We start from the raw sequence: 11,175 nt of genomic DNA on the forward strand, positions 1-11,175 counted from the left end.
CAAATATTGGTCTTGCGTGCACCAGTGCGAGAACAATAATTGTAAGTGTTTTAAGTTAATTTAATTTTATACATCTGCATTAGCTCATTATTAGGTATGGTTTAAAACAATTTTATTCTATGGGACTTAAAATTTTAACCCTTTAAATAAAAAGTTATTATTATTATTAAGTTGGAGGTCCCGGGTTCGATTCTCGGCAGGGGTAATTTTGGAATATATAATTTCTGCATTCTTGCTGGTCTGGTGGGAGGCTTTGGCCGGGGCTAGTTCCCACCCTTCCGACAAAGACGTACCACTAAACGATTTAGCGTTCGACTTGGCTTCGAAAGAGCGCCATCTCTGGTCCCTAGATGGCGTTCTTTCAACGCCATACAAATCATAGTTGACTTTTACGCGATCGAATTGATAAAAAATCTCGCACTCAGTTACTCACTCACTTACCAGGTGAGGTTGCAGTTAAGGATTAACTTGTAGTGGAAAAAAAATATTTTTTTATTTGTTTTGTTTTACAACTTAACTATTTCCTGCAATCTCACCTGGTGGTAAGTCAAGATGGAGTGGATGATAGCCGGCTAAGGGTATTGAAGTAATAGTAAACCCATACCTACTGCTAATCAGTTTCTACGAAGCATCGTACCGTAACGCTAACGGATTTCGAACGGATCAACCGATTTTGACCGGACGGTGATCGACGGGATTTATCAAGCTTAAGAGCTGATTAGTTTTTGGGCCCTTTCGAATGCCGCCAATCGCGATCCAATCGATCAAGCGTTTCAAAAGTTATGAGAGTTTTACATACACACACACACACACACACACACACACACACACATACATACATACATAAATACATACAGATATGATGACACCATCGTGGGAATAGTCAGGAAAGCTTTCTAAGACCTCAATCCTCCACGACCTCAAAACCTCGATATCTGATGAAAACTCGATTTTCGAAAAACAGGGTGTAACCAATAACTTCCCAACTTTTGAAAATTTTGAATTTTCTTAGCGGGAAGTTAAAAACAGAAACATGAAGAAAGAAGTAGAATAAACATGAAGAAAGAAGCAGTGAACCAGAGGCGGCCTTATCGTTTAATAGCGATCTCTGCCAGGCAACCTTAAAAACACACATTTTTAAAATACATTCACCCAATGTACTTTTAAAGTCAACGTGTATTAAAAGTTTTAAACTCTGATTTAATTACGAAGATCTCATATTTAACAAATATAGGAGTATGTCGACATATTTCATTAAGCTCTATCAACCTTAGTGGTTTTATGCAGTTACAATTGCAGTGTTGGAAAGCTATCGTATAATCAACACCACTGTGGTTTTATTTTAATTCTTAACATATTAGCCCTTGAAAGCAATTTCACCTGGTGATAAGTGTTGACGAACCTGTTAATAAACTAACAGTAAGTACCTACGTAACCTGCTACATTTTTTTATTTACATTAAAAATGAGTAAGCAACTCTGTTTATCAAAAGACACATTTAAAGTTGGATACCTACTTTAAATGTGTCTTTTGAAAAACAATAAATTTATCTATTTTTTATTCGCACTATTTATTTACTTCCAAATAATCGATAAATCAACCTTGTGGTGGTAATAATTAATCATATGTGCAGTTTCCAAGAAAAAATGTTACATAGTGCTATAGACAGGGACAACGAACACTGCGTGCACCTTGCCACTCATTTAACTCAAAACTGTTATTATGAACCGAAATAACATGGAGAAATAATTATAACATAACCACAGAAAATAATTTATATTATAACAGCATGATTAATAATCTGTTACGCTATTAAACAAATATTTTTTGTTATATAATGTATTGTGTGTTACAACGCTCACCTATATGTGGTACACCATCAATTTCCGAACGTCATGAGTGAAGCAGCTGTCAAACGTCAGGTTCAGATGTCAAATTCAAATCGAGTGAGGTATGGAGGGTAGAGGTAAGGAGAGTCATCTGTGTATATGAAAAAGTGTCGTCAAAATGTATTAAATTAGGATGGCGCCACATTTGCATCAGGGTAACTCTTAAAAGAAGCGCCAAATATTATGGAGGGTAGAGGTAAGGAGGATCATCTGTGTATATGAAAAAGTGTCGTCAAAATGTATTAAATTAGGATGGCGCCACATTTGCATCAAGGTAACTCTTAAAAGAAGCGCCAAATATAAATATTCTTAGAGTAGGCTTGAAAAAGAAACAAGGAAGTAAGGTTATATTTACCACAATATTTTGTACAACGTAAGTTGTTGAAATTCTCAATAATTAACTACTTTAGTCGATAATGACATTAAATTTTTTAACTCGGCATACTTCAATAATTCATCTACGATTGCTACATTCATGCCATACCCTGTGCATCCACCAGCTCCATTGTGGAGGATTTTTGAACTGTTATTTAGCGCATACAACTGGACATTTTTTCAACTTTTCTCCCATATAAGATGACTATATCTCTACCCTCCATATGTATAACTTATAAAATTTATAACTTTCAAACTGGACTCCTGGAGTCATTGAAGCTTTTGAGGATTTAGGAGGTGCCAGGTGGTGAGCGGAACAATAACATTGCTGATAAAGTTTTAGTTTTTATGCAGCGTGGTAGCCTGGAAGATAGCCATTGCTTTTTATTTTGCCATGTCATGATTATTTGATGGCATCAAAACCTAATTATTAAAAAAGATTCTTAAATAAATCATTAAAAATATTAAAACCGGATTTACTTTAAGATCATCTGTATCTGATGTAGGCTCTGCCAATGTTGCTGCTGCTGCTTGCTGCTTTTAGTGTCAGACAAACAAGCAGATCTACTTTGCAGGGGTGATGATGCATCAAACAATATGTTATTAGTGGCAAAAAATATATCATATGTATGATGCACCATTTACTTAAATGATTTTGTAATAACTTTCAGAAAAAGAACTTGATCATTGGCTGACAGCGTGCACAGTGGGTTAAATTGAGAAGCTGTATGCTGTTGATGAATTTGAAGGTGCTGCATGGTCTACTAAGCTGACTGATCAAAATGTAAAACCCAATTCCTACAACAGGATAAAGGTAAATAATATGTTTTTTTTTTCAATAATTTAACATTAATAGGTTTACATAGGAATATAGTATTATGTGAGTGTCATATTGTCTGTATCATGTTGAAACTTTCATAAATGAAACAGGCACTGAGCCCTGTGGTACTGAAGCTTCGATATTGTGAATGTTGTAAAGGTTGTCTTTGAATTATACCTGATATTTTCTTTGACTAAGATAAGATTTAAGAATCATGTATAGAGAATTGAGGAGCAAAGTTTTCAGTTTGTACATAAGCCCTTCATGCCTAACTCTATCAAAAGCCTTCTCTATGTCCAAGATGACTGTGGAGCAATATTCTTTTCTTTCTAGAGTCTCTCTTATTTTATGTGCTACCCTGCTCTACAATTGAATGCTGTATGCGGAACCCAAATTGGTGATCTGGCATTATATGTGATTGAATTAGTATAGGTTTCATTCTATTTAATAAGATCTTTTCAAATACTTTTGATATATATTCTAATATTCTAATAGGCCCATTAGCTTGCTACCTATAGGTAGCAAGCTAATGGGCCTATTAGAAGAAGGTTCCATTGGTACTTTGTCAGGTTTTGGTATCATGCAAATTAGCATTAAAAAGCATGGTGAAAAAGACTATTGCTTTCTTTATTAGAATTTTTAGGATCTCACCAGTGATGAGATCAAAACCCAGAGTTTTGTAGTCTCTTAGATGAATTATTTTGGTAAAACTTATTTTAGAGGCATCAACAATTGTTGATTGCTGTGTATTACTGCTTCGACTTTTGCAATGATTTCAATTGAAACTTAAATGATCATGAGCCATTGATGAATTTATCCTAGTAGCTTTAAAATCTACTTATTACATTTAAAATACTGTTTTTTATCAGTCTAGACTATAAAAGACTGCAGTCTCCTTCCAGTTTGTTTGCCAGGTCATTGACTCGTACCGCTAGTCGCTCTTGATAATTTATACTGTTTTGATGTTTAGAATATCCTTGTTAGTCACATATGTGTATGATGTACCACATTTATTTAAATGTTTTTGTAATAACTTTCAGAAAAAGGACTTGATAATTGGCTGTTAGCTAGCACAGTGAGATTACATTGAGAAGCTGTGTGCAATTGATGGGTTTGAAGACGCTGCGAGGTCTACTAAGCTTACTGATACATATAAAACCCAATTCCTATAACAAGATTAAGGTAATTAATATGTTTGTTTTTTCTATAGTTTAACATATATAGTTCTTAGCTAGGTTCACATAGATGTATACAACGTGTAACCGAATTACGAATAACTGTTTAAGGGTGCCTATTTATATTTCATAAGGAATCACCCTGTAAAAATATTAAATTAAAAGAAAGCATATTAGCACTAGGTATGTATGTGTTCTGTGAGTTGTACAAGGCGTTTGATTGTGTTCAACACGAAACGTTAGTCAGGGTGTAGCTCAAAACTTAATGAGTTACTATTTACGCGATAGAATTCAGAAAGTAGATGTGCATGGAAATCGGTCTAATGGATCAGTTGTGAAAATATAGGTAACAGCTGTATAACATGGAAAACTTATTCCTGTATTTAAATCGGGCAATAAAAATGACTTAAATAATTACAGGCCTATTACAGTCTTTACTTAATCAACTATTGAATAATTTCAATGATAATAATCTTCTTCATCCAGAACAATATGGCTTTACCAAAGGTCGTAGCACAACGGATGCAGGTGCTAAACTTATAAAACATGTTTATGATGCGTGGGAAAGTTTGCAGAATGCCATTGGTATATTTTGTTATTTATCCAAGGCATTCAATTGCGTTTAACATAAAACCTTATTACTTAAACGGCATCAAAAATGTTACACTTAATTTGATCGCCTCTTATTTTAGTGATAGAACACAAAAGGTATGCATAAAAGACATAAAGTCTCAGGGTACATGGTCCTTATTGGGTGGGACACCCATTAAGGACGATGTACCCTGAGAACCTGAGACAAGGCTCAATTTTAGGTCCTTTTCTATTTTTGGTGTATATAATCTCCCACATAATGTCAGTAACACTTGTGACATTGTACTGTTTGCAGATGATACATCTTTAATTTTCAAGACTGACAGAAATAAAGACAATTCTGACGATGTAAGCCGTGCTATGTTGCATGTATCTCACTGGTTTACTGCTAATAACTTAGTTGTGAACGCAAAGAAAACAAAGTGCGTAGAATTTATGTTACCAAATGTAAATAAAGTTAATAGGAAAGGAATGATAAATGGAGAATCATTAGAAATGGAGAATTCCACAGTTTTCCTAGGAGTTACCTTGGATTGTAAGCTACAGTGGGGTGCCCATATCGAGACACTATTAGGTAAGCTCAGCTCAGCTGCTTATGCTGTCAGAAAAATTATATTATTTTGCATACTTCCATAGTGTAATGTAGTATGGGAACTTGTTATGGAGCAGAGCTGCTGATATAGAGACTATATTTATCCGACATAAAGAGGTGTGCGATCGATATATAAACTTAGATCACGCGAATCCCTTTGTACCAAATTTAAAGAAATAGGTATACTTACAGTAGCCTCGCAATATATTTATAATAATATTATCTTTATTAAACAAAACATAAGTAATTATAAACAAAAAGTCGATATAAACAGTCGACTAACTAGAAACGGACATAAATTAGTGATATCTCCATATCGTCTGAGAAAAGTACAGAAATCCTTTGTGGGGATGGGTATATGCTTTTATAACATGATAGCGAAGGTAATATTAGATCTACCTTTACCTAAGTTTAAACAATATATTAAAACACATTTAATAAATCGTGGTTACTTCACGATTGATGAATTCCTAAACGACAAGGCTGCTTGGAAGCAGGCCACTCTGCTCTCATCTCTCACAAAACAGAAAAGTTCTAAAGATTGTTAAACTTTAAAATTATGTTGGAAAAGAGCAATCTGCTGAGTTTCTTGCCGGCTCTTCTCAGTGGAATCTGCTCTCCGAACCGGTGGTAGAGTCACTACAAACAGACTTGACGTTTCATAAGTGCTTATTAATTAGGCCTACTTATACTATAAATGAATTTTGAATTTTGATTTTTTTATAGGTGTCCCACCCTTCAAAACCCGTGATACAAAGTCTCATCATGGACCCTGTATACCTACAAACGCACCACCAGTACGCCTTCCGGTGTATTCCTGGTACTTGGAATACCCACGGAGTAGTTGGACGAAATACTGTCTCGGGGAAGGAGACTCCACGGGCTCTATTTACATCCGGTTCTTCGACAGCGAAGGGCTGAGGGATGTACCGCCTAAAAAGACCCCTGAGCCAGTTACAACAATGGAAACGAACACACTGACAACAGACACCACGCCCTCCGTTGACACTGTGCTGGAGGAAATCCAGGCGGTGCTAATGGAGCCCAAGGTCTTCTAAGGTAATCTTTGTCTACATTACTGCAAGCACTACGTTACTCTAACAGGTAGACTCTGTGGTAGCAACCAGCCGAACGCGATAGGATGACATTAAGCGCCGCGCCGAAATTTCACTGTCGCGCTCTTCGCGTGTCTTCGAAGGTACGCTATCGGAGGTCCCGTGTTGCCTCGCTCACATTCATTTGCTTATATGGGCTTTAATTTTACTGAAATTTCAATGTATGTAGCAGAGACAATCCAGATTATTTAATAATTTAGTATGGAGATTAAATGCCAGATTGTGAGTTGAAGTTAGTGAAGATGACCAGCGAGCGAATTAAAGAAACTTAAAGCGTATTATTATTTGCGTTAGAACTAGTTCACTGATTAATTATTATTGATTAGTAACCAGTTAGGAGTTATTTATAGGAGTTAATATATATTATTGTTTTTTTTGAGAGTTCACTGGTTTGTTTTCTTGTAAATTAAAGCATATATTGTTAAATATGAGCTCAAATTGTTTCTGTGGCGAAATTTGTTGTGTTCAAAAATTAATTCGCGAACAAAAGGTAAACTATTTTAAATTCTTGCAAAAAAAAAAATACAGCTCTTTACTTCACTGAAACCTAGGCTACACTTGTGTACTCGTATTTCTCATAATAAGCCTGTAAAAGACAGTCTAATGGATCTGTAGAATTGTATGATGCTCCCATTTTAATAGGTAAATTGTTTGTTGGTATTGCATATTTTTTTCTAATGAAAAGGCACCAGGCACTATAAAAATTAAAGATACCTACCAGAATTCACAGAAACAGTTGGGAGTTTGGGATTTTTTTTAATTTTCGAAAACAGAGCATAGAAACTTCTTTATCCAAACAATCAATCAATCGAAATTTCCAATCATCATTCGCGTATTGACCAATCGTAGTGTTTTGAAAGATAAGTGGAGACTTAGAGATCATGACAAGTTAAATTTGTCCTTTAGGTAACTGGGTTTGCACAAATTCAAGACCCTAGGAACGCCACTGTATAAAGGACTACGTAATCGATAAAAAGCTTGGCTGAGAATTATTGCTCTAACCAGGTTGCTCTTCTAATAATTTAAAATGACAATGTGAGATGGTGGGAACAAAAAAAAACAACCGGCTAAGTTTGTTGTGGGCGCTTTTGGAACCCTCGTAGATTTATTTTTAAGTTTACTAATATGGTTGTCGCCATCATATCACTACCGTGTTATTCTCATGTAATGAACGCATTAAAAGTGCCACCTATGTGGCCTACTTGAATAAAGATATTTTTGACTTTGACTTTAAACACAACTTTTCTCTTCAACTTTCAACTTTTTTGAGACATACCGATGCGCATGCATCGATGCGCATCGGTATGTATGTCTCAAAAAATAATCATTAATGATCGAAGCGTAGTCGTGGTAGTTATAGGTCGTAGCGTGATGTTATGTAGCCAATACTACCACCACAATAAAACACCAATTCAAAACAGCAATTCCTGAGATGAGCGCGTGTAACTAAACAAATTCGAAAGCATTATTATATTAAGTATAATTTCAAAAACACTAAGAAATAAGAATCGGATGCAATACGACAGTAAAATTTCAAGAAGTAGGCAATACAATTTCTTCTTACATAAGAGACAACCAACAACAACGATTGTCCTCGTTAAACTGATCATTCGGGTCACGTATTCAGAAACCTTCTTGTTCCCGCCCCGTCCCCCGGTCACGCGTTACTGGCCACGGCACCGTCAAGCGGAGAATTATTATTATTCAATTTTGTTTATTTAAAATTAGTACTATGAGCTATAACTACAAAAATTACAGTGCATTCATTAATTACTAAGTATACCTAACAAATGACCACAAATAGCTAATTAGAACGACTCGAAAATATCAGTCGACAGCGCTGGGCAATCAACATATACCCAAGCCGGTAAATAGATGGGTAATAGACTTCGAAGGAAAGAGGTTTGCCGACTTCCGAGCATGGTCCCGATTACTATTCCATACTAACAATTCATAATACTTACCTAATCTTAGTAATACTTGAGTCAAAATAGTTTGTATTTAGTTGACTGCTTTACGTAGTGATATCTACCCAAGAAAACTGCTAACATAATAATCATCGTGGCTATAGTCGTAAAAATTTAATAGGTTCGTTTTGACATTTGTGCAAGACCATAGAATGTGATATGAGATATGAGCTCCTTCAACTTATTATGATGGGAAAGGTTGCAGGAAGAAGAGGCGTTTGTCGCAGAAAAAAGTCCTGGCTTCGTAATATCGCGAATCGCGAGTGCAGCAGAATTATTTCGCCTTGCGAAAGATAGACAAGAATTTACGAAGCTGACTGCCAACCTTCGCTAGTCGGAGAGGCACCGCTAGAGAAGATAGAATGTAACTTGGAACGAAACTGAAAGAAGCAATAAAATTAAAATCAATTACATACAGTGTTTTAAAAAATACGTAAATTTTTTTAGGACGTTAAATAATATGAAAGAATATATCGCGCGTATTCTTTTTGCGCTTACTTTATAGTAGCATGCAATTTGTAATTGTTGCGAAACGTTTCGAAAACAGTTACGTTCTGTCTTTTTTTTTATAATAGAGTTGTAACCATTTTTCATACTGAATATCGAAATTAAATATTATCTTTACTGCAAAGAATGAGCTTGGTTATCAAAGCCGCAAATAAAATTTTGAATTGACGCCACTGGGTTCTAAATAATGAGTCTTGAGTTGATGTATCTGACAAAGCGGCACATGACTGAAGCGTCCCCGCGTGCGCTGCGCAGCTTTTCGTTCCCCATCTTGTAAAGTTGACTGTGCGCTCGTTTAAGTTTGATATATATTGTTTACTATTACGTTAACTTTGGCTCTTTTACTTTGGACATTGATTTAAACATAGTGATTTGACTCGATTTTTGTGTTTGTTGTTTATAGTACGAACTCTGTTTTAACATGTTGAAAAGTGGACGTATAATCAACAGCCAGTCACACGAATTGGTTGTGAAGTTAAAGGAATACTTTGAACGAACGAACACTTTACAATACATAATCATATCAATCAAGTACTGATACAAACTTGAATTGACTTATCGTGAGTATCGAGTACCGAGTCGGATGGTTCCATAACTAGTTACGTCGCGATGACAAATGTCAAAACGGGCCTATTACTTTTTTACGACTATGGTCCGTCAAATATTATCGTCGTTCGTATTTGAAAAAAAAATTACTATAAAAACGGATCACAAACCCTTAAACTACTTATTCAGCATTAATAACCCTTCCAGTAGATTGTTGAAATTTTGATTAACTCTAGATGAGTATGATTACGTAATAGAATACGTCAAAGGTGTGAGTAATGTGGCTGCAGACGCGTTATCTCGCATTATTTTAACGTTTGATGATTTAAAAAATATGAATATAGAAGTTTTGAGTATTATGACCCGGCATATTATGATAAATCAACTGACGATAACAACAATTCTTTGGTTAACAAGAGTGACGAAGACAATCGGCCTGATCAACCGAAAGTCGTTGAAATTCTTGGGAAGCCAAACAAATTTACCGAATTAATTATTTCACAATTTAAACTGGGAAAGAACATGAAATACCTAACAAGAATAAGATTTTTATATACCCATTTTCTCGATCATGTTCGACGCGAGACGCCTTCGTGAGAGATTTGGAATCTATTTGTAAAAAGATATCAATTGATGAACTTTTCTTAATTAAAAATAATTAAAGTAATAAGTTTACAGAATGTTTTTTTTTTTTTATTAACGATAGGCCAGCGTTTGACGACAATCATGCCCGTTAGAAAGCAATGATGAGGTCTAGGTTGGAGCACGCTTGCCTAGAAAAAGCCTATTCACTCTAGCCTTGAAGGTACTTAAATTATACTTGGCAGGAAACACAGTTACCAGGAGGGCGTTCCACATCTTAGCGGCACGTATCAGAAACGTGGATAAAAAACGTTTCGTGCGTGTTGATGGGATATCAACCACATAAGGATGCCACCGCTCTCGGTGTCTCGCTGTTCTGTGGTAGAACGGGGAAGGGGGAACAAGATTGTGAAGTTCCTGAGCACACTCACCGAAGTATATCCGGTAAAAAACCGATAAACAGGCAACATTGGTTAACCAAATATTATAAAAATAAATGTACACGGGAAAGTCCCCAAATTTACATTTAAAAATGTAATTAGTATACACACCGATGATGATAGAAAAGTTATTCTAAATGATTTTCATTTACTTCCTGCAAGTGGGCACGCAGGTATACGGCGTATGCTCAATAATATTAAAAAATACTACTTCAGGCCAAAAATAGTAAAAGATAGTCAAAACAGAAAACTTCGTTACACACCAAAAAACCTATGGGTACAACTACTACTGTGCAGTCTGCTTTCGATAAAATTTTCTTAGACATAGTTGGGCCCTTAGATAAGGATTATTATAATTACTCAAATGTACTCACTCTTCAATGTGAGCTAAGTAAGTATGTTGAAGCTTTCCCATTAGTAAGCAAGGATAGTGAAAATGTAGCGTAGCGTTTGTAGATAACTTTATTTTAAGATATGGGATACTACGGGAGGTAGCGACGGAGTTCATATCTAAGACCCCCGAGCCGAGGTATGTAAATTGCTTAATATAAAACATACTGTATCCTGTGCATATCA

At 35.5% G+C, this 11,175-nt stretch overlaps 1 long non-coding RNA gene across 1 annotated transcript; it reads left to right on the forward strand.

Moving 5' to 3' along the window:
- The first annotated feature begins 2,476 nt into the window (after window positions 1-2,476).
- On the forward strand, window positions 2,477-5,277 carry LOC120626529. The gene is made up of 4 exons (XR_005658860.1): window positions 2,477-2,571; window positions 2,936-3,078; window positions 4,125-4,266; window positions 5,146-5,277. It is a non-coding gene; the product is annotated as an uncharacterized LOC120626529 (long non-coding RNA).
- Window positions 5,278-11,175: the final 5,898 nt, after the last annotated feature.

This window comes from Pararge aegeria, chromosome 9, assembly GCF_905163445.1.
Source record: "Pararge aegeria chromosome 9, ilParAegt1.1, whole genome shotgun sequence".
Classification (NCBI taxonomy): domain Eukaryota; kingdom Metazoa; phylum Arthropoda; class Insecta; order Lepidoptera; family Nymphalidae; genus Pararge; species Pararge aegeria.